Below are 25,253 nucleotides of genomic sequence, written 5' to 3' on the forward strand. Positions count from 1 at the left end.
TAGATAGATAGATAGATAGATAGATAGATAGATAGATAGATAGATAGATAGATAGATAGATAGATAGATGATAGATAGATATGAGCTAGAGAGAGAGATAATATGAGATAGATAGATAGATAGATAGATAGATAGATAGATAGATAGATAGATAGATAGATAGATAGAGATAGATAGATAGATAGATAGATAGATAGATAGATAGATAGATAGATAGATAGATAGATAGATAGATAGATAGATAGATAGATAGATACTACAGAGATAGATAGATAGATAGATAGATAGATAGATAGATAGATAGATAGATAGATAGATAGATAGATAGATAGATAGATAGATAGATAGATCTATTTATAATGCATGCTCGTGGTCACATAAACAATAACACAAGATATATCTGTACGTACAATATTTATTTCAGAATATTGGCTAGACTTGATCAGTATACAATGTGCGTGTAGACATGATGTTCAGCATTGGACACAGGGCAATCATCAATACATCTGGGAATGGGGATCAGCCTAGAGCTGAAGGAAAATGAAATTGGCTGAGTTATTCCATACAATTTTCCTCTGATATCATGTCAGCAGGCAAATTATGAAGGTTGTCCCAAATGAATATGTTCATGTGTAATATGCATGATTGCCTGGAAAAGCCCAACTTTGATTGCTCATTATTAAGTAATCATGAATACTTTTCTGATCTACAGTATATCGATCATGTATCATTTAATGCAGAGTTATCCTTTGTGATCTCACTGGAGCTTTTATTGGTATTGTAGAATTCTAGAAACAATAACTCTTAAATACCATGAAATAGAAATAATGTAGAAAATCAGAAAGACAAGATATCAATGTATTTGATTATATTTGTAAATGTTACAATGGGCAGATTTTAATATGGGTTTATTAATTAACCCATTAAATGGCTTATAATTGCTGCCTTTTTATGCAGTCAACAAAAGCTGCTTATGTGTCTTTATGTTCTACTGCATGTTTCAATAATAGGATATTAAGGGCAGAAATCCTCAACGAGATAGTCATGAATGGCTAGTACCGCTATTTGCTTGCATTATAAATGTGAAACTTTGAAGTAGCAATGAAATAGCAGATAATCTAACCTAATATTCAGTTCATGTATTTATTATTTATACAGACCAGATACCACAAGCTTTTTGGAATTAAAGGAGCAGCCTGGTTTAAAAAAAAAATCCATTTTCAAATACACTGTAACTTATTAGGGCATTCTGAGTGAATAGAAGGGGTCTCCAATTATTATTATTTTTTTAAACTCATAATGAATTTATTTAAAAAATATATTGAAATATTATTTCTACAATAGATTGAAGAGGCAAACACATTTCCAAAAAGATGAAAAAATGAAATGAAAAGAGATTATCACATGAATTATATGTATTATACCCAGCGAGCACTGGGGATCATTCATTGATTACGCAGGGAGCGGCTCATCCGTACAAGCGTCTGTGCGTAAAACTTCAGTCAGTTCCATTTAAGAGAATCGACTTAGCTGCAGTACGAGGCACAGCCAATATTCGTATGTAAAGCACTGTGCCTATGTAAAAACTGATCGGCAGGGGTTCCTAGGTCGGGGTCCAACTGATTAATGTTTAAGTCCCGATAAAACCCTCTATGTATTAGCTTGTATTTATTAACCTCTTCAGGACCCGGACAGTTTGGCCTTCAGTACCCAATTTTGAAATTAATTTTGCCTTTCCGACTTTCTGATCGTCATAACTTTTACATTTTTTTTACTCGGACAAAGCTGTATGAGGCTTTGATTTTTGCGGGATAAGTTGTACTTTGTTAGGGCACCATTTTGAAAAAAAATGATTGTATTTATTTATTATAATGCTGTTCAGCAGTTATCTAAAACAGTTATATAAATTTATTGTACAGGTCATTAAGTTTATGGGGATACCAAATATGTCTATGTTATTTGGTGTCGTCCAATGAATATTTAATGAAATCTATTTATTATAAAAATAAAAAAAAGCGTATTATCATTGTATTTCTCTTTGTACTTCTTTTTTTTTACCCTTATAGTATTTCTTTATTTTTATTGATATTTTTTTTTTTTTACTTTGTAATATGCTAGAACTGCCGAGTCTGTTAAATTGATACGCAGTTGAAGGGCAAACCATTCATATAGGGGCATCCCCCACCTTAGGTCTACCTACTTTATTCTGTGGTCTGCATTGACTGCGGCATAGAAGGGGTTTAGCAGCGGAGTTTAGAGGTTTTTCTGATCTTCACCTTTTGAGCAGGAGTGTGTAGATTGGCAGTTGAACTTCGTCTCCTGGTAATACACTCCCACCAGTGCCAAACTATTTTGTTGCTATACGCATACAGGTTAATATAGTATTTATTATACTGTATCACATGATAGTAATTATCTCAAAGTAAGAACGTGGGACCCAACCATTGCTGTTAATGAGAGGCCTTTAGTCCCTGTTCACGGCTGGAGTGCAGGACAAGTATGTGCTGCCCCTCTCCATAGACTTGATTGAGGGCATTGGACATAGTCGAATGCACTCACTCGGCTATTTCCAACAGCACCACTGACTTGATCCAGAGGTCGGACCCTCAACGTTCTTACTGTTAAGGACTTATATAATCTGTCTGATTAACATGTTTTTACAGTAAAAAAGGTTGTCGTGTTACATCAAATGTAGTGTTTGTGCTAAAGTTGAATCCAATTTAGTATCAGAGGTATTCAATATGCCTAAAGATTCAACGTTAAAAATGTTAATTATGTTCATTTGTAGATACCAGAGATTTTTCAGGATCAAGATAAAATGTAAACACGTAACATTTCTGTCTGGATCTTTTAAATCATCCCATCATGCATTTTTCTATTTTAATCTTATCATTAAGATTCCTTCTCTACATGATTGGAATATTTTCCTTAGAACAAAGTCATATGAAATGCTAAATAAAGCATCATAACTACTCATCTAAATGTAATAATCTTCCTTAGCAATGAGATATACTATATGGCGAAAAAATTTGGACACCTGAGAATCTCATTCCAAAGCCACAGATATTAATATGGAGTTTGTCCCATCTTTGTTTTGCTAAGTTCTGTTCTTAGTAAAATTTCCACAAGATTGTTTGTATCATATCTGGGGATCTGTATAACCACAAGAGAATTAGTGTGGTCTTGCACTGATATTAGGTGATAAGACCTGACTACCAGTGCTCATTTCAATTTACTGTAAAAGTATCTGATTTGGGTTTAGCTCTGGTCAGGCTAGTCAGATTTTACCACTGGAAACTAGGTAAACCATGGTGTTTTTTTTACATTGCTTTGTGCATAGAGGCATTCCACAAACTTTTGCCACAAAGTAAAATAAAAGTTCTATAATGTAACATGGGATAGAGTCATGAATGGCCTCATTAGCACCAATTTTAGAAACTGAAATCTAGACAGGGCACCAGGAAATCCCACCTCATATGCCACAGAGCTTTGGCATGGCCTGCTTATTTAACAGGTATACCACTGCCTAGGATATATTTCTAGAAAGGCTGTTAAAGGTTTATATCTAAGTAAGCACTCAAAGAATCTCTAATGATGATAAGGTTGTTAGGGAGTTTTAACATTTTCAATTGTCACTAACATTCACCATACACGTGAGTGAGAAACAAATAAAATACTTCCAGATGGGTAGGATGAAGTGCCAGCAAAAGCTAATTTTTGAGTTGTCTATTTTAGCTTCTTTTTAATAGAAATTAGCAACCTGCTTCCCAATTATCTTTATCTGATCTCTGAAATTGTAGCATATCTTATAAAAACCATGTTTTGAACAATTTCTAGACTGTGATGGAGATTTTGTCTCAAATTTGTTTCTGAAAGTTTCTTGGTTGAGTAACAGAACAAATGTCCAAATATGGCTCATAGATGGCTATTTTTTAACCTGAACCCAATTTAAATTTATTGGCCAAAAAGTTTGTTGTTAACACAAATGCCCGATATTGGCTGCAATATTGTAGTTAATCGGCATATAAAGAATCACCAAAAAATAAAATTTCTACAAATGAGGCTGATAAGAAATATATAACATATAATAAACACACAAGTAACTGTTGTTTTTTTAATACCTTAGCGACGTTTCGACCCTAAGTGTGGGTCTTTTTCAAGCCATGCTTGAAACATCGCTGTCTATTATGGTGGAATAAATACTTTTTACTATTTTTTTGATATCTCAAAGAACGTGTGTTGTGGTTTTTCTATTTTTTTTGTCTACATTTGGAGTCGGCTTGGCTATGACTTATACTGCGTGCATCGAATTTATACCTGAAATTTGAAGACCATCTCCCATAAAGCAACTGGGACTGTGATGTACTGCTATTTCTACGTGAGACAACACCTTTACGTTAGGATATCTTGATTAGAAAATAAATTTTTAGAATTTATACAAATAATACCTTTGGGAGCTAAAACCAGCAAATAAGTTAGGTAGTCTTTAGGCTGAACATGCCCAAAGACTACCTAACTCCTGTGACTCATACTAAATAATAAAATGATGAAAAGTATACTTCCATTAGAGTAACCCTACATACGAATGATACATTTATGGCAATCGTAGAAGACACAAACTTTATTAAAGTAACACATGTTCAGTGTGGTTTTCACATGAATTCTATCTTATGGTTATTAGAAAAGGCAAAAACCAGAGTCCACGAGAGACATCCCAAAACAGCTCTAGTTGTTTCCATCAAAGCAAAAAGGCAGTTTTATTTGACAGCTGTCCATAACGATTGTGAAAAGAAACTGTATAACATCAACTATGGATAGACCAAAAGTAGCAGAGGAAAAAAGAAAAAATGAGCTTGTTAGAAGACTCTGTATTAGAGTTCTTTCCCTTGACAATATATCTGTACCCTAATATGCTCAACAAATTGGCAACCTGCACTTATAGCGCTCCTGTATTTGCATCCAAATTCCCTTCGGGGGAATGTCTATATTATTCAGTTTTGGATAAAAGAAGCAATTTGATATGACAGGTGGGTCAAGTGTTTCTTTAATAAAGCAAACTGGTAGAGAGGAAGAATTGTGCTATTGTGAGAAGCTTGACAAATAGGTAGATTTATCTCCCTTGAGTATACCCAGTGAAAGCTACTAAATAAATCACTCTTGTTACTTTGATTTAACCACTTCAATGTTGATGGAAACAATGTTTCTTGTAGAACTGCAGGATTTGCTGCCTCTATATCCACATGTATCACATTTGCTCTGCATACCTGACGGCTCTCAGAGTTGTTGAAGTTTTACATCAACAGTTCATCTCTAGGACACAAACTCATATTCACCTTCTTAACAATAGAGTCGTAATTTCTGGGCCCATTAGCAGAGGTCAGGGCAATCACTCTCTGGTTCCTCGTAAGTATTTACATTTTTTAATACCGTGATTTTATTTCACTTTTTGTAGTATCTTCAAACATTCCCCGACATGACAAAGTAAAACAACCCAAAGGACAACTTTAATATTCTGTAAGCAATCGTTGCCTGTTAGGAAAGTACAGATGTAGTAGTGTAGGAACATCTTTCAAGTGTCATAAAAAATAGCAGAAAATATGTTCCTGACACATTTTCATAATACATTGTTTTATATTTGTTGTATGAAAACACCTGTACTGCAGGTGCAATATATGAATTCATAGCAGTGCATTCAGATATCCAATTGATTTTACCTGTTTATTAGGGAGGAGATCCTTGATTTTGTTTAATCTATGTTTATCTGTGTTGAATATGTAATTATATTTATTTTAATAATACAAAATTTAATAGAATATAATAAATAAATGTATGTATAAAAAGTTCAATAGAAAATAAAAATATTACATTCCATTATAGACAGACTTCATGGCAACAATTCAGAGGGATCATTATAAAACCAACTACAGTGTTTGTGACCTTAAAAATCTGGTTTTCCAGACCTCCAGTGATCAGCAGAATGAGGAGGCTGCTGTCAAAGGTCCCTGGGGTCAGCCCCACAAATCATACATTGATGCCTAAAATCCCAGAAAACCCCTTTAACCCCTTCAGGACGCAGCCTGTTTTGGCTTTGTGGCACAGCCGATTTTTTTAAATCTGACATGTGTTACTTTATGTGGTAATAACTTTGGAATGCAATTTAATATTTATTTGTAAAAAACATTAAAATGTTGAGAAAATTAGCAAAAAATAGCATTTTTCTAAATTTAAATGTATCTGCTTGTAAAATAGATAGTAATGCCACACAAAATAGTTACTAGTTAACATTTTCCATATTTCTACTTTATGTTTGCATCGTTTTTTGAACAGCTTTTTATTTTTCTAGGATGTTACAACGTCTAGAACTTTAGCAGCAATTTCTCACATTTTCAAGAAAATTCCAAAAGGCTATTTTGTCAGGGACCAGTTCAGTTCTGAAGTGGCTTTGATGAACTTATATATTAGAAAGTTCCCATAAATCACCCCATTTTAAAAATCTGCAACCTCCTAAGTATTCAAAACAGCATTCTCAAAGTCTCTAAACCCTTTAGGCGTTTCACAGGAATTAATGCGAAGTAGAGGGGAAATTTTAGAATTTCATTTTTTTTTGCTGAAATACATTTGTAATAAAAAAAATTCTGTAACACAGAAGATTTTACCAGAAAAACACAAGTCAATATTTATTGCCCAGATTCTGAAGATTTTAGAAATATCCCATAAGTGGCCCTAGTGTGCTAATGGACTGAAGCACAGGCCTCAGAAGCAAAGGAACACCTAGTGGATTTTGGGGCCTCCTTTTTTTAGAATTTATTTTAGGCATCATGTCAGGTTTGAAGAGGTCTTGCGGTGCCAAAACAGTGGAAACCCCCCAAAATTTACCACATTTTGGAAACTACACCCTCAAGGAATTTATCCAGGGGCATAATTAGCATTTTGAGCCCAGAGTTTTTTTTCTAAATTAATTTGAATTAGTCTGTGAAGATGAAAATCTATTTTTTTTTCTGAACAAAAATAGAATTTTTGGATTTTTACAAGAAATAAAGGAAAAAAATCAAATCAACATTTGTAAAGCAATTTCTCTCGATTATGGTAATACCCCATATGTGGAAATAAACTGCTATTTAGATCCACGGCAGGGTTTAGAATGGAAGGAGTGCAATCTGGATTTTGGAGTGCAGATTTTGTTGGAATTGTTTTCGGTGAAGAAATTGTTAGAGTAGAGCCTCCAATTTTATTTAATATTATTAATTGATTTTATTGTCCTTCCATGCTCTGGTGTACACCACCTATTGATTCATAGAAATTGTAGGTATGGGGAAAGAAGGAAAAGTAGAGCACGGTGGATCAAATGTCGCCTTCAATTATTTATATTGATACCGACTAGTGTAATAGGAGAAAGATTGTGCTGTGCAAAGTCCCCTTTTATTGAAACATTTTGTAAAAATATTTTTATTATTATATATATAAAGTGTTTTCACAACTTATTATAGATTTCTTAATTGTATTATTTTCAAATTCCATTGATTAGGAGGCCTGTTTGTGGCTTTTCTCCTTCAATGGAAATAAGAGAGGTAGTGCTCTGAGGGTTTGTATTATAACTGTGATATTCCCTGCGTGTGCACACCGCAAATGGTTATAGCCTGTCTCAGTGAACAGCTGACTGGTCACCGAGTGCATTTTTGTTATGTATATTCCCAGCGTTGCCGCTCCGATCTTTAGTTGAGCAGCAGCGCAAAGATAACAGCTTTCGCTGCGTTTAGACAGACAGACTGCCCGTTGGTAGTCAACACTACTGACTGGTGGGGTTTAAACATTGCTGGGGGCGGAAGAAGCTGACTCAGTTCAGTGAAACGTACGTCGAGACTATACCGACCCTGATAGTAGGGAAAGATAATCGAGGGAGAGATTAGTTCAATGATAAATAAAAAAACTAATCCTACCGAATCTAGAGGTTCGCTCCTGACATAGTGGGAACGAACGAGAGTAGTGGCGATATCACTACACGCCACTTAGCCATCGAGTGCTAATGACGTCGCGGCACTCACGGCTGATACTCCGAATAATGCAGGCGTAATACAGCCAGCAATCTTTAAACCCCACCAGTCAGTAGTGTTGACTACCAACGGCCAGTCTGTCTGTCTAAACGCAGCGAAAGCTGTTATCTTTGCGCTGCTGCTCAACTAAAGATCGGAGCGGCAACGCTGGGAATATACATAACAAAAACGCACTCGGTGACCAGTCAGCTGTTCACTGAGACAGGCTATAACCATTTGCGGTGTGCACACGCAGGGAATATCACAGTTATAATACAAACCCTCAGAGCACTACCTCTCTTATTTCCATTGACGGAGAAAAGCCACAAACAGGCCTCCTAATCAATGGAATTTGAAAATAATACAATTAAGGAATCTATAATAAAGTTGTGAAAACACTTTATATATATAATAATAAAAATATTTTTACAAAATGTGGCAATAAAAGGGGACTTTGCACAGCACAATCTTTCTCCTATTACACTAGTCGGTATCAATATAAATAATTGAAGGCGACATTTGATCCACCGTGCTCTACTTTTCCTTATTTCCCCATACCTACAATTTCTATGGTTTTCGGTGCCATGTCATGATTGCAATGCCCTGGAGGGACCAAAACAGTGGAAATCCCCCAAAAGTGACCCAATTTTGGAAACTACACCCCTCAATAAATTTTTCTAGGGGTATAGTTAGCATTTTGACCCCACAGGTTTTTTGCAGAATTTAGTGGAATTAGGCCATGAAAAATTAATATCAACACTTTTGTCCACTAAAATGTTGCATTTTTCCATTTTCACAAAGGATAAAGGATAAAAGCACCCCAACATTTGTAAAGCAATTTCTCCCAAGTACGGCAATACCGCACATGTGGTAATAAATTGTTTTTATTAGAAATTAATTAACCTTTTCAGGACTGATCCTCTTTTTGCTTTTTCATTTTCATTTTTCACTGCCCGCCTTCCAAGAGCCATAATTTTTTTATTTTACTGTCAATAAAGTTGTAGTTTCTATTGACACCATTTAAAGTACCATATAATGTACAGGGAAACTTAAAAAATAATTATTCACGGGCTGAAATTGGAAAAAAAACTTGATTCCTCCATAGTTTTTTGGGTTTCATTTTTACGGCTTTTACAGTGCGGTAAAAACGACAACTTAACTTTAATCTGCATCTCAATATGATTACTGTAATACCAAATTTATATAGGTTTTTTTTTATATTTTACTACTTTTACAAAGATAAAACTGTTTTGTTTTTTTTTAATTATTGTTTTGTATCACCATATTGTGAGAGCCATAACTTTTTACATTTTTGGTCGATTGAGCAGTTTGAGGGCTTATTTTTGGCGGAACAAGCTGTGGTTTTTATGGGTAACTTTTTTTGGTACATACAACTTTTTGATAATATTTCATTACATTTTGTTTAGAGCTAAGGTGACAAAAAAAGTTTTAAAATCTTCATTTCTTACGGCATTCACCATGCGCTATAAATTATATTTTACTTTATTCTGCGGGTCGATATGATTACTGTGATATCATGTGTATATAGATTTTTTATGTTTTGCAGCGTTTGCAGAATAAAATCACTTTTTATAAAAATAATAATTTTTTTGTGTAACCATATTCTGAGAGCCATAACTTTTTTGTTATTTAGTCAAAAAAGCTGTGTGAAGGCTTGTTTTTTTGCGAGACGGGTTTTAGTTTTTATTGGTACTGGATTGGGGTACACACGACTTTTTGATAATTTTTTATTCTATATTTTGGGAGGGGTGGTGACCAAACAAGTAGCGATTCAAGCATAGTTTTTTGTTTATTTATTTTTTGCGTTGTTCACCGTGTGGGAAAAACAACATTATAGTTTTATAGTTTGGGTCGTTACGAACGTGATGATGTCAAATAGGTGTGCTTTTTTTTTCAGTTTTCCTGTTTTTCCTACACTAAAATACTTATTATAGGTAAAAAAGCAGTGTTTGTGACTAGATAACACCATAATTTAATGACAATATAATAATACCTCTATACTGTGAATGAATAACACCACCATGCCGTAACTGAATACCACCATACAGTGACTAAATAATACCTCAATACAGTCACTAAATAATACCTCCATACAGTGACTAAATAATACCTCAATACAGTGACTAAATAATACCACCATACAGTGACTAAATAATACCTCAATAAAGTGACTAAACAATACCTCCATACAATAACTAAATAATACCTCAATACAGTGATTAAATAATTCCTCAATACATTGACTAAATAATACCTCCATAAAGTAATTAAATAATACCTCCAAACAGTGACTAAATAATACCTCCATACAATGATTGAATAATACCACCATACAGTGACTAAATAATACCTCCATACAATGACTAAATAATACCACCATACAGTGACTAAATAATACCTCCATACAATGACTAAATAACACACCATACAGTAACTAAATAATACCTCTATAAAATGATTCAATAATACCTCAATACAGTGACTGAATAATATCTCCATACAGTGACTCAATAATACCTCAATACAGTGACTGAATAATACCACCATACAATGACTGAATAATACCACCATACAGTGACTAAATAATACCTCCATACAATGCCTAAATAACACACCATACAGTAACTAAATAATACCTCCATAAAATGACTCAATAATACATCAATACAGTGACTGAATAATATCTCCATACAGTGACTGAATAATATCTCCATACAGTGACTAAATAATACCTCCATACTGTATCTGAATAATACCACCATACTGTATCTGAATAGTGCCACCATACCGTGACTGAATAATACCACCATAGAGTGACTGAATAATACGACCATACACTGACTGAATAATACTACCATACACTGACTGAATAATACCACCATAGAGTGACTGAATAATACCACCATAGAGTGACTGAATGATACCTCCATACACTGACTGAATAATACTACCATACACTGACTGAATAATACCACCATACAGTGACTGAATAATACCACCATACAGTGACTGAATAATACCACCGTACAATGACTGAATAATACCACCAGACAGTGACTAAATAATACCTCCATAAAATGACTGAATAATACCTCAATACAGTGACTGAATAATATCTCCATACAGTGACTAAATAATACCTCCATACTGTATCTGAATAATACCACCATACTGTAACTGGATAGTAGCACCATACCGTGACTGAATAATACCACCATAGAGTGACTGAATAATACCACCATACACTGACTGAATAATACCACCATACACTGACTGAATAATAACTTCATAGAGTGACTGAATGATACCACCATATACTGACTGAATAATACCACCATACACTGACTGAATAATACCACCATACACTGACTGAATAATACCACCATACAGTGACTGAATTATACCACCATAGAGTGACTGAATAATAACACCATACAGTGACTGAATAATACCACCATACAGTGACTGAATAGTGAAATAAGTATTAGCTTTTTTTTAAAATAATTTCTGCAGTCTTTCCTTAGCGGACATGCCACCCGAAAAACTGCACCAAAATTCGGTGTGGTTTCTCAAGTGAAATTCCCTGCAGTTTCCAGGGCGGATACTCAGTGTAGTTTTACGCAGTGTATCCGCCCTGTGTGTTCCTACCCTTCTAGTCAAGTTGCTCTCCCCCACACAAAATTATCTCTAAAGAATCCATTCTCCCCCATACATAACATTTGCAGCCAAGTTCCCCTCCCCCACATATAATTTATAATACGCTCTTACACAACAAAATAAACTACAGATGTAGCTGTCTTTACCTTGAATTTAAACATATTAAATAAACAATGGCTAGATCTCTTATCTTGACTTTTTCAATGACTTTTCAATGGCTTTTGTTGTGTGATATCACGCTGCAGCAAGTTATCAGAGTCAAGATAAAGATGGCTACATCTGTATACAAAAGTCCCCCTCCCCCACAAAATCAATCTATAAAGAATCCCCACAAATAAAGCACTTAAAACCAAGTCTCCCCTCCCCCACAAAATCAGTCTGTGCAGAAACCCCCATCCTGTTACACATATCATTTATAGATCACTCTTTCCTCCTCCCTCGTACAGCAGATGAATTAACAAAGATTACACTAAAGCTGCTACTCTTACCACACTCCGGAGGTCCATGGAGGAGTCTTCACTGTGGCAACAGCAGAGGAGGGAGGAGCTGCGGGAGGCGGTGCAGGTGCTGAGTCTGTGTGCAGGACAGGCTGTGATGATTGGTGGAGCAGACAGAAGCCCCTGCTGCTCCACCAATCAGCACTCACTTCCCACTGCAAGAAGAGGAAGGAACATTTCTCCTCTCTGTCGTGTGGCCCATGCGTGAACCACCACCCACCCCCCTTTTTACTCATAAGTCTAGCGGGGAGCAGGGGAAGTTGTTGTAAAAAAAATAACTTTTATATAAAAATTTTATTACTCTCATTTCTCAAGGAGCCGTCCTGGTTCTACCTCCAACCATGTGTGCAGAGTGGAAAAAAAATCCCTATTTCAGGCTAATAGAAAATTGGGATAGTGCAGTATTGCCACACACTATTTGAAAGCAAAAAGATATTTTATTATACTCACAATAAAGTAAGATAAAAATGCGCATATAAAATATCAAACAGCACGCCAAACACCAACCGGAAGAAGACGAAAGAGGGTGAAACTCAGGATCGACTGCTTCTTGGCGTGCTGCTTGATATTTTATATGGGCATTTTTATCATACTTATCTTGAGGGACTGGATAACCCCTTTAACATTTTTGATCCTAGAACATTTTTTAGTTATTTGGCTTTACATTTAAATACACAAAACTTATTACATCAAGTCTATAATGGATTTTTTCCATATTCCACTACAAATCACCAATGCATCAAGAAATATTTTGAAACAATTAATGTAATCATTTAAGTCTTATTGGATTTGAGAATGAAGAAATATTGTGTCTTAAATAAACAGACACTAAACAGCTACGAAATGTATGTATCCTCCAGACTGGACAGCTGCAACTCTCCTGTGAGTCTCAGCCCTCAGGCGAATTGTGTCAAAGTAACTTGATTCACAGTAGCCTTCTCCAGCCACACAAGCCAGACAGCTGGGATAATTTTGTATTATGATGCTTAACCAGGAATGTTAACAATGGACATGAAGCTTTTATAAGAGTCTGGGGATAAAATGTTAGCAACATTATTCAAAGGGTTTGTTTCAGTTCTGTTACCGTTCTGTAAAACAAATGTCACCAGATGAAAAGAGAAAGAAACAAAAAGTGAATATCAAGCCAGGAGGTTTCTTTTATGAATTATACAGACATAATAACTAATTGTGAAGATACTTATCTAAGTATAACATTGTGCAATACATGAAATAGAGCTATGCTGGACATATATTTTACACATTAGTTCTATGTTCTGTCTTCTGACAAACACATATCTGATTCTAGATGGTTAACTCAACAACGTTAAGGCCTCATGTACACTTCAGTTTTTTCCTTCAGGGTGCTATCCGTTTTTGTCACTGATAGCACCCTGAACCCATTCATTTCAATGGGGCCATGCACACTACAGTTTTTTTGACAGTCCGTTGCTCCGTTCCGATCCAAAGTAGAGCATGTCCTACTTTGGTCCGGGATTCCGTGACCGTGAGGTCCATGCAAGTCAATGGGGCCGTCAAAAAAACTGAAGGCACACGGAAGGCATCCGTGTGCCATCCGTGTGCCGTCCGTGTGTGTCCCCGCTCCAGTCCCGCAAGCTCCGGCTGCGATCATGTGTCACTGCAACCAATCACTAGCCTCAGCTGTGATGCTACCATGAATGGCACGTGACTGCTAAGATCAGCGATTAGCTGCAGCGGCACCTGACCGATGAACGGCACCAGACCACTGCCGAAGCTTCCGGCACCAGAATGGCGGTGAACAGGGTGTCAGCGTTGGGACAGGCAGTGTTTCAAAGGATGAGAACCTGTTAGTTTTTTTTATAACTTTTTTACCACTTAACTCCCTGATAAACCCTTTAAAGGGAATGTGTTGCCAGAAAAACATGTTTTTTTTAAAAAAATTAAACATTTAGTGTGTGGGTGATTAAACATTGTTCAAATTTTTTTTATTTTTTTCGCGAGTCAGGAAATATTATAAATTATTTCTAATTTATAATACTACCCATTTTTGGTCACTAGATGGAGCTAGTTCCCAAAATTGCAGCATTGCAACATTGGGTTAAAAGCCCTCGCTCTAGTGAGCTCTCAGCATCCCCCCCTCCTTTATCCTGGCTAGTGCCGGGATAAACGAGGGGTTTGAACGGTGTAACCTCCTACACTGTGTGTCGCCATTTTTTGAGCTAACACACAGCGTAGTAGGTTTACATACAGTAGTAAACACACACAAACACGAACATACATTGAAATCTCTTACCTGCTCCTGCCGCCGCGGCTCCCTCCGGCCCGTCCGCTCCGTTTGCTGCCGCTGGTCCAAGTGCACAAATCCGGAAGCCGCGACCGGAAGTAGTAATATTACTGTCCGGCCGCGACTTCCGGTCCACAGGAAAATGGCGCCGGACGGCGCCAATTTCGAATTGGACTGTGTGGGAGCGGCGCATGCGCAGTTCCCACACAGACGCCGTACACGGAAGTCAATGGGACGGGAGCCGTTCACAGTCCCTATGGGACTGTGGCTGCCGTATTCCATGTCTGTATGTGTCGTTAATCGACACAGACAGAAATGGAACAAAAAATGGCAGCCCCCATAGGGAAGAAAAAGTGTAAAAATAAGAAAAAGTAAAACACAAACACACAAATGAATATTAACGTTTTTAATAAAGCACTAACATCTTTAACATATAAAAAAATAATTTGTGATGACACTGTTCCTTTAAGTCAGCTCCTCAGTGTGAAAAGCTCTTTGTAGCACCTCTGAGCCCTGGCTAATACTGTAGATGAGGGTCCTGAATAGAGGACCCTTCCTCCTTTCGAATTCCCTAAAAGTGTATTTGTAAATTAGTTTCCTAAACCAGACAACCAATTTTATCACAATATTGCCATGTGTTCTGATGTAGCATAAGGAGTACAGCAATAATTTGGCACTAGCTGATTTACTATATGAGCTACACTTAATTTTACTTTGAAAAAAAAACATGTGAAACTTGCTTTATATCATGTTGAAAGTGTGCCAGATCACACCCAGGGTGCTACCTAGATCAAGCTCTAATTGTTTTTGTGGTTTTGGCAAAAAAACTATTCTTTCAATGGGACTGCTCATTATTACTCATCGTGATTTTGTAAAAGGTAAGAACTTGTTAGTACTTTACCTTCCAAGTCAGTAAATATGCACGTCGTTTTTTAATCTATTTAAAGTGGTCACAATTATCATTTTTACCCTGGTACCTCATATCATCGTCCTCCAAACGATGTATGTAGAAACCAATAGCATTTCTAAAAAGATGTTTTATATTACTTACATATTATTGTATAATGTACTGCTACTAAAACATTCACAGACTTCTGGGCAGAATTTTGCTTTTCATTATTATGTGTCTTGTTTAGATGGCATTCAAAACTTTATGTATTGTGCATCATATAAATGTTATTTATACATCTCAACTTATTGAATTGGTATACTTTATTAATAATAATAATAATAATAATGATAATCCTCATTTATATAGCACCAACATATTCTCGGCGCTTTACAATTGGGGGGAAAACAAACTAATAATATCACAATAATCAAAACAAATGAATAAGCAATGGAAAAAAGGAAGGGAGCTCCCTGTCCATAAGAGCTTACAATCTAGATGGAATGGGAAGATTAAACGAAAGGTACATGGGGGAATTAATTAAGACTGGCGTTTCATACAACAGTCTTCATCTAATACACACTGGCGTAAGATGCTCCTAAAATATTAAGAGACACATGCCTTTTAATAAATTATGCACATCTCCGGTTGTCTGTGCACCAGAAAGTCAAATGTACAGCAGGTATGAGCTGGCGTAGATTTCCGCTATAATTGAGGCCAGTTTTTGGTACCACAAGTGACACCAGCCCCTCCCAGTTAGGTCCGTACAATTTTTTTGCAGAAATTTTGCCATTTGCACCTTTTCTATGCCACAAAAAAAATGTGATAGGGGCCTCCTCCCGAGTAGCAGAGTCATGTATTACATTGGTAACTTACACCGGACATAAACCTTAGATAATTATCAGCAGGACCTGGCGATGTCAAAAGGATTTGAGGACAATCTAATGTATATGAGAGAAGTCCCACTGTCCCTGGGTGTCAACTGTTGAAGGAAACATCAAGGTTCTCCAGGAGATAAGTGTTGACAGATGTTTTTGGCAGCTGCTTATCCTTTTCTCTTGATTCTCTTGCCCTCTCTATAATTCAGGCATATGCTATGTGGCACTTTACAAATGACTGATTAGAATGGCAGATCTTACAGTATATGACAACCTATATGAATGTAAGTGAATGTCAGAAACAGCTCAAGTGTTTCGACCCATAAATGTTTTAATCTATTTTCTTGTCTTGGCTAAATTTCTCATATTATCAGCAATGATAAATCATTTATAAACTGACAGAATATCAGATAGACACAAAAAGAGTGACATTTATTTTCCCTTGAAGGTTTCCAAGATTATCAATGTGGTACTGATAGACATGGTTTAGAATACAGGTAAACACCTCAATACCTCAACAATTCTCTTTCCTGTATCATATACATATTCAATCTAATCCTTGGAGAGGCAAAATAAAATATGTGATAGCTACTTGTATTATATAAAGACAACCATTCATGAAAAGCATATTGAGGAGAAGGACTGATGTGAGTGAAGATACTTATTGCCTTCTGATTTAGTAATGTGCTTTACTGCTTTATAGTAATTAACATATATTAATTATATACCGTATATATATATATTTTTTCGTTTGTAAACGTAACTCAGTTTCACAGACTTACTACCGGCTTCATTACAAAATAAGACTTAAAATGACTTGAAGCGTACCTAACCTTTCAGATGACTTTTTTTAAGTTTTTTGAAGTGTCAATGGAAAATGAAAAAAATCCACTTGTAAAACACTTCAAGAAGTGACATGTAACTTCTATTTTACAAAGTGTATTTGTCGGAGGCGTTTTTTTATCCAACAACGTAAAAATACGCCTTGTATGAAATACAAGGAGTATTTCCGACTGATCTCAATGGGAAGCTGTTTCAGGCGTATTACAATCGTATTGTTTTACGCTCCGAAATACGCCTGAAAATATGCTGTGTCAACATAGCCTAATTCTCAGTTGTCCCTGCGCTTGTGGGTGGACCCTAACTACTATCATGTCTTCTTTACACTGCACACATAAAGAAGAGAAGACTGCCCTCTTATCACTAATTTAAATATAGGATAAAGATAACACGAGTAAACACAAAATGCACCTTTAAAATTATCATTCCATTTATTGAGGATAACGTTCAAGATCTGTATCTCCCATGTAAAAAAGTAAATATTCCCCTAAACCTAATAACTAGTTGTGACACCCTTGGCAATTAAGTGCTTGCGATAACTTGCGATGAGTCTATTACATTGCTTTGGAGGTATTTTGGCCCACTCTTCTTTGCAGAATTTGGCTACATTGGTGGGTTTTCGAAAATTAACTGCCCATCTTGTCACAGCAACTCAATGGGATTAAAGTCAGGACTTTGACTCTGCCACTCCAAAACCTTAATTTTGTTTCTTTTGAGCCATTCAGAGGTGGACTTGCTTGTGTCCTTTGGATCATTGCTGCATAACCCAACTGTGCTTGAGCTTTAGGTCACAAACTGAAAAGAAGACATTCTCCTTCAGGATTTTCTGATCGAGAGCAGAATAAATGGTTCCATCAATTATGACAAGTCGTCCAGGTCTGACAGAAGCAAAGCTGCCCCAGGTCATCACACAACCACCACCATGTTTGACTGTTGGTATGATGTTCTAATGGTGAAATGCAGTGTTTGCTTTTATGCCAGATCTCACTGCTCTTACTGTAAGGAAACCCCCTCTATGCTGGTGTAGATGTTTTCTCTCTTCTAGGGTTAGAGGATGCCCCCTTATTATAGTTACAGACCTGGGTATAAATAGATCATGGGAGAGATCTCTGTAATAACCTTTGATATTTGTATACATAGTTATTAGGTAACCCCTTATTTTGGTAAACTTTCTGGGTACTGTAGTCCACCTATTCCATGTATTACTTTAGTTTCTCGCCTTTTAACCCGCTCAAGTTCTACTATTTCTTTCTTGTGCCCAAAACTGTAAACAATATTCCATGTGTGGTCTGACTAGTCATTTAGAAAGTGGTAGAACTATGTGACCCTTTTGATGCACCCAATGATCCTATTTGCCTTGGCAGCAGCTGCCTGACACTGGTTGCTACACTTAAGTTTACTGTCAACTAAAACTCCTAACTCCTTTTCCATGTCAGTTTTACCAAGCATAACCTTACATTATCAGTATTAAACCTCATTTGCCACCTCTCTGCCCAAGCATCCAATTTCTCCAGATCCATTTGTAATAGAATACTGTCCTCTTTTGTGCTAATTACTGTACACAGTTTAGTATCATCTGCAAAAAGGAAAATTTTTCTGTGCAATCTCTACAAGGCCATTAATAAATAAATTACTCAGCATAGTGCCCAATACTGACCCCTGTAGTCAGTGTCGGACTGGAGTACCTTGGGTCCACCAGAAAAAATAATTCTTGGAGCCCACCCGTCAGCTATATAGAAATAAAGTATCCACACTTAATTGTGTAGTAAAGCATGTGTAGTAAACCAAAGACCAATATTACCACCACGTAGTGATCATATAGTAATAGCCACCAGTTCTACACAGACGCTCTGCAGACCATATAACTTAAAGGAGTTTTCCAATCTTAGAAATTTATAGCATATCCACAGGAAATTACAAAAATGTCTGATAGATGCGGGTCCTAGCTCTGGGACCTGCACCTATATCTAGAACTGGCCGCAGCATCCAGGCGGAGCTAAGTGAAAACAGGGTCATGCATGTGTGCAGCTCTCCCCATTCTGTTAAATGGGAGTTATGGAAACAGCTGAGCAAGAGCTGCTCGGCTGTTTCAATAACAACCATACAACAGAATAGGGAGAGCTGCGTGCACGCCTGGATTCTACAGTCAGTTCTTGTTATAGGTGCAGGTCCCAGAGCTGGGACCCGAATTTATCAGACATTTTTGGCATTTCCTGTGGATATGCCATAAATGTCTAAGATGGGAAAACTCCTTTAATACAATAGAGTAAAATCCAGTGACTCACCGGTGACATTTTCTCAGATTGGAGTCGCTCACTTTTCCTTTTCTTCTTCATCCGGCCCAGATTGATCTGACACCTTCTTCCGACTACGAATCGCCTCTGCAGAATTTGCAACACAAACATCTTTTGCTTCTCACTTTTCTAGCACCTTCCCACCCTCTACAAAAACCTTACCATTTATAGTGCCTCAGATGGAAATAATACCCCCTCGGTGCCACACACTATAATAGTACCCTTTTAGGGCCCACAAAAATAATATTGCCACACACAGCTCCCTGTAGATAGCGCCACACACAGCCCGCTATTGTAGATAGTGCCACACACTGCCCCCCCTTGTAGATAGTGCTACACACAGCCCCCCTCTTCTAGATAGTGCCATACACATCCCCGTCTTGTAGATAGTGCCACACAGCCCCCTCTTGTAGATGGTGTCACAAAGCCCAGCTCTTGTAAATAGTGGCACACACACAGCCCCTCTCTTGTAGATAGTGCCACACACAGCCCCTCTTGTAGATAGTGCCACACAGCCCCCTCTTGTAGTGTTACACAGCCCCCCACTGTAGTGCCACACAGCCCCCCACTGTAGACAGTACCACACAGCCCCCACTTTAGACAGTGCCACACAGCCCCCCACTGTAGAAAGTGCCATGCAGCCCCCCACTGTAGACAGTGCCACACAGACCCCCACTGTAGACAGTGCCACACAGACCCCCCCCCCTTGTACATAGTGCCAAAACAGCCCCGCAAACACAAAACAATTTTTACTTACCTAGCCCCGTTCCCGTGATGGACTGAGCTGCCCCACAGCCTCGGGATGCCGATACAGGACCCTTCCATAGGCAAGCTTGATGCAGTGATGCCATTACGCCAGCCTGCGCAAAGAATCTTCCCAGCATCTTATAGGCTGCAGGCCTAACGTGGCCTGCAACCTATAGTATTCAATTGGATCTGCGTCCTGAGGACACAGATACAATTGAACGTGGCAGTCGCTAGAACCCGGGCCACCGGCCCATAAATGTTATGTGCCGGATGGCCCTGCCTAAAAAAGTAAGCAGCGGGGCAGGGAGACAATGTCTCTCTGCTCCACTGTCAGATAAAAGCAGCTCGCTGCCTGGGCCCATCGGAGGATTCTCCTGTGGGCCAGTCCAACGATGCCTGTAGTACCCCACTAGTAACAGTGACCCAATCTGAGATTGTGCCATTAATAACTACCCTCTGTTTTCTATCACTGAGCCAATTATTTATCCGCTTATAACAATTGTTCCCCCAGTCCCAGCATTCTCATTTTGTGTACCAACCGTTTATGTGGCACATCAAATGCTATGGAAAAATCAAGATAATGACATCCAATGACTCACCCTGGTCCAATCTAGAGCTTACTTTCTCATAAAGGCTGAGCAGATTAGTTTGACAGGAGCGATCCTACATAAACTTATGCAGATAGCTTCGTTGTGGCTAGAGAAATTGAACCCAATTGTCAAATTGTGAATTAACTTAACTGGTTGATTTTGTAGCTAAAGGACTAATTACTTATTTTTTACATAGGGCCATGTAGGGCTGAACAGCATTTTCCTACAATAAATGAAATCATCATTTAAAAACACCATTTTGTGTTTACTTGGATTATCTTTGTCTAATATAAAGTAGTAATTGAGCAATTGAATAAAAGTAGTTTAATGATCTGAAACATTCAAGTGTAACAAACATGCAAAAATAGAAGAAATTGGGAAGGCGGCAAATACTGTTTACAGCAATGTAGAGGCAGCACCAACATGGAGGAGATTTTACAGCAGTATTGAGCAGTGTAACTCCAGTACTGGGGTGAGATATAACACTCACTATAACGCTGCAGCAGCATCTCTGTGTGTGTCTCTCTCTCTGCCTCTCACTCTGCTCCCTCCTCCCCTGTCCATAGACTTCTATAGGCAGCTGTAACTTGATTTCTTAGTGAGTCCGATTGTCTTGAGGAGATGGAAAAAGCAGTACATTCGTGGTGAGTGCGCAATTAGGAGGAGGGGGGAGGAGCCTGATAAGTGAGGAAAGAGGCATTTTTCTCTAAATGAATATATTAGTTTCTTATATTCGCTTATACTATTTACCTATGCAAAATTTGTTCAAACTTCAGTGCCTATTTAAGCATATATTAATTTAAAAGTTAATTCATTCATTATTTAAGTCCATAAAATAAGACACACATCAATCTATCTATCTATCTACAATGGGTATAATATCAATACTTTGACGTCATCCTAGGGCATAATTAATTATAGACATAATTTCACCCTGGTAACAAGCACTTGGATATACAGACATTAGTATAATGTGTTAATTATCCCTTGAAATAATGCTGACATACATTTACAGTGCTGGACTAGGGCATTTTGGGCTCACAAGAAGGAATTATTTTCAAGGCCTCTCCATCTATACAGAACATGTGCCCAATTTCCTTTTAATTGCATTGTAATGTTTGTTGTTATCATTGCACATGCAGGGCATGAATAAGGGATAATAGATTATTTGTGAATTCAAACCATATGAAATAGACCCTTGCGGCAAATGTACTGCTCCAAATTCAGCTCCATTTGCGGTTGTCTTCAGCTGGATCTTTGGGACCTATCATTGCATTGGACCTCATGGGGGATCCTCTGGTACTCTGGTGGACCTGTCTGACCTTGTACTTTGAGCAAATAATACTGCCATGTAGTGACAGAATAATACTGTCATACAGCGATCAAATAACAGTGCTATACAGGTGGTCTGAGCACACCCAGGAGTACAGAACTCATCAGGCAGTCTAACAATGAAATCCAATGACTTAATGTCCAATTGTAGCTGATTTCCTCTTACTTCTATTCAATCTATTGTGCAACTTTTCTCTTTTCTGTATAGTTTGCTGCATGGACATTGTAGTCTCCTCTTTTGTAGCACATCCCTACCCTCGAATATGACATCTCATCCCCTCACTGGTAGAATAAACCCCCGCTCACACATAATCCTTTATACCAGAGGAAGACTGCTGCTGAGCAATTTGTGATATCGTACTAAAACAATTAAGATCATAACTGATCTGCATTAAGAGAGAACCAGGGCATTGGCCTGGAGGCCCTGGGCATGTGCCCCTGGTGTCTGGCATTAAAAAGGCCAAAATATATTATATGTCAGATAATACCATGTAATACTTATGACATCAGGATTTCCCATAGTTTAAGGTATCTCATTACCAAGCATAAGGTCACACAGGCAATTAAATCACCAGCTTTCAAGGGCATTAGGTAATTACTAGAGGACTAATGCTAAGTAATTATGAATGACTTAGAACCAGCAATTTTAGAAAGTATGGATTTTAGTTACAAATCTTAATGCATCATTATGTGCTGGTGGTTTAGTCATTAATCTGTATGAATAAAGCTTAGTGACATTTTATGTGTACACACTCATATAAATACACTAACCATAGTTTTTTCCGTTGTTGATTTCTTTATTGGGGACTGGGAGAAAATGTATATACAGTATATGTGTTTATATAAAGAGACAAATGTATAGATGATAGATAGATGATAGATAGATAGATAGATAGATAGATAGATAGATAGATAGATAGATAGATAGATAGATAGATAGATAGATAGATAGATAGTAGATAGATAGATAGATAGATAGATAGATAGATAGATAGATAGATAGATAGATAGATAGATAGATAGATAGATAGATATGAGATAGATGGATAGATAGATAGATAGATAGATAGATAGATAGATAGATAGATAGATAGATAGATAGATAGATAGATAGATAGATAGATAGATAGATAGATATGAGATAGATAGATAGATAGATAGATAGATAGATAGATAGATAGATAGATAGATAGATAGATAGATAGATAGAGAGAGAGAGAGAGAGAGAGAGAGAGAGGGATGGATGGATGGGTGGATGGTTGGATAGATAGATAGATAGATAGATAGATAGATAGATAGATAGATAGATAGATAGATAGATAGATAGATAGATAGATAGATAGATAGATAGATTTTTACTAAACTCTAGGTTGCATAGAATGAATAAAGTATTTTCTGTATGTGAAACATCATTTGCGTTACAACAATAAAAGGGTGCGGCTGAACGGTAACCAGTTTTGCTGGGTAAGAACACCCTGGTACTTCATAATTAGCTTCAAGACACAAGGGATAACTCTACATAAATAAATATAGAGATAAATTCATGCCAGAACCAATTCAGAAAATCCAGCTCTATATCAGTCAAAGTGACAAGTGGAGTTATGGGAGGCACTTTATACAGTTGTCGAACTAATTCCTGCAGTATCTTCTGTCAATCCCTGGGATGTCAGAGTGAATTACAATCTAGTGCACTGGCATTGTTCATTGTGTCTTTCAAAGCAAGCTGGATAAAGTTGTCCATGGTATCTCCTCTGCTTTCTATATACAGATACATTCTTCCTACAGTAAAAGCTTATTAGCCTTATATTATTGTGTTTGATTTCAATGCTGGAATTTAGTTTGAAGAACAACAATCCGACAAACAAAAATGCAAAATCCGAGAAGGATCCTTATGACATGAGTGATTAATTGTGAAGTGTCCAAGCTGTAGAATCACTCTACTGTTTGATGTTAAAATTATTTGTTGAGATAGACTCTTTAGATACTGCAAAGAAATCCTACATCCACAACACTTAAATCCGGTATGCTTCCAATTGGATGCTGACATGTTTAAGACACTGTTTGTAAGACTCGCTGACATACAGTATATGCGCTTATGCATGCACAGAAGATAAAAAAAATGAGCGTAAGCTTGCGGCCGCGTTCAGATATGTACACATTTAATACATGTATATTATGGCAGTATATTGCCAAGAAAACACTGCAGTTTCCAAAACACTATTATTAATTGAATGGCGATTTCCACCTATCACAATTGCAAATCATTAACAAACCGCTTCTGCCCAAGTGTATGTAGTTTATTATAAGACTTTGCATGTGCCATAACCTCTTTGCACAAATTGACATGCCATTACATCGCTATAGTGGTCTTCACTCCGTAATAGAAAGTAATGATAAGTTTTAATGAATGCGATTATTGTGGTCGTCCGGCTATAATGCCGTGGATTGATGAAAAGCTGATCCTGGTCATTTAACTCCTTTGCTTCCCTACTTTGCTTTAACATGAAATAGTGCTATTAATCCCTTCCTCTATATCATTAATAAATAAGTTAAATAATAGTGGTCCCAGTACGGAACCCTGGGGTACAACATTTATAACCGGGGACCATTCAGAGTACGAAACATTGACCACAAGTCTCTGGATACGGTCCTTGAGCCAATTCTCAATCCAATTACAAATTATACTTTCTAAACCTTCTAATCCTTAATTTACCCATTAGATGTCTATGAGGGACAGTGTCAAATGCCTTTGCAAAGTCCAAAAACACTATATCCACAGCGGCCCCTCTGTCTGGGCTTCTGTTCAGTTAAAAATAAGATATCATAAAAAAAAGTTAAAAATGTTTTTTAAAAAGTCACACGTATAAAATAAGAATAAACACATTTTTTAAAATATACTTTTATCGAATAAAGCATAATAAATCCTAAATCTAAAGTGTTGTAATTGATGAACAGTGAAAAACGTATAATAAATATCATTGGCAGAATTGCTATTTTTCCACATTCAACCATATTTAAAAAAATCTTATGACTTAATCTTTGATTTATATGTACCCTAAAATTAGGACAAAAAATTGTACATCTCACAACAAACAAGACCTAATGCAGCTATGAAAATGAAAAATGAAAATGTATTGCTGTCAGAAAGCATGAAACATTTCTCTTGTAATTGGCGTCATTTGGAAGCGTTCAAAATATTTTATTTTCACTGTTTA

The sequence above is a fragment of the Rhinoderma darwinii genome, chromosome 3 (assembly GCF_050947455.1).
Source record: "Rhinoderma darwinii isolate aRhiDar2 chromosome 3, aRhiDar2.hap1, whole genome shotgun sequence".
Lineage (NCBI taxonomy): Eukaryota > Metazoa > Chordata > Amphibia > Anura > Rhinodermatidae > Rhinoderma > Rhinoderma darwinii.